The sequence below is a fragment of the Sinocyclocheilus anshuiensis genome, unplaced genomic scaffold, assembly GCF_001515605.1.
Source record: "Sinocyclocheilus anshuiensis isolate Anshui unplaced genomic scaffold, SAMN03320099.WGS_v1.1 scaffold41, whole genome shotgun sequence".
In the NCBI taxonomy this organism is placed as follows: Eukaryota; Metazoa; Chordata; class Actinopteri; order Cypriniformes; family Cyprinidae; genus Sinocyclocheilus; species Sinocyclocheilus anshuiensis.
Window position 1 is genome coordinate 1,206,327 of NW_015539849.1, and position 717 is coordinate 1,207,043.

Genomic DNA, 717 nt, shown 5'->3' on the forward strand with positions numbered 1-717 from the left:
CACAGTGATGATGGTGTGCTCATTTTTGAATGAACTATCCCTTTAACTCTTTTTAAAGTCTCCAAACTAAATATCAATTTCCATTTGTACCTGAAGTCTTCATAATGGTACACACACTCATATAAACATGTATACATGCAAGCCCATCTGTTGGACTGACTCATTCCTGGAATCCTGTCTAAGATCTGTTCCAGCTCAGGAGAGATTGATTAATACTGCTCATAAATCCACAAAGTGCTGACTGCAGATCCCCACAGCTGCCGTCAGAAACATGTGCCTTCCACGCTCATCATCAAGAAATGTGTTCTTGAAAAGTTAATGAAAATGTCGTTAGGAAGCGCCAGTGATTGATGTGAGTCTAACAAACACATTGGGGGTGTGCTGCTTTTATAGTTTGCTCTGTTGAGTCTGTACTGATCCTCACCAGCTCAGAAACTTGGCAGATTCCTAAATGGCAGTCAATATGCAAAGGAAATTTCCAAAATAGGAAATTTCCATCAGGTTTTTTTAAGTGAATGTGGCATATTAAGAAATGCATGACAGGAGTTAGTTTTAAAGAACTAAATGAAAGACAAGCATTTATTTTATTTTATTTTTTGAATGCTGTTTTGCCCAGATACTCACACACACAGAGAACTCAATAACAAGGACTGCACACTGTCTAACAACACATATAATGATGCACTGAAAACTATATGACTGAAATTTAAATTTCAA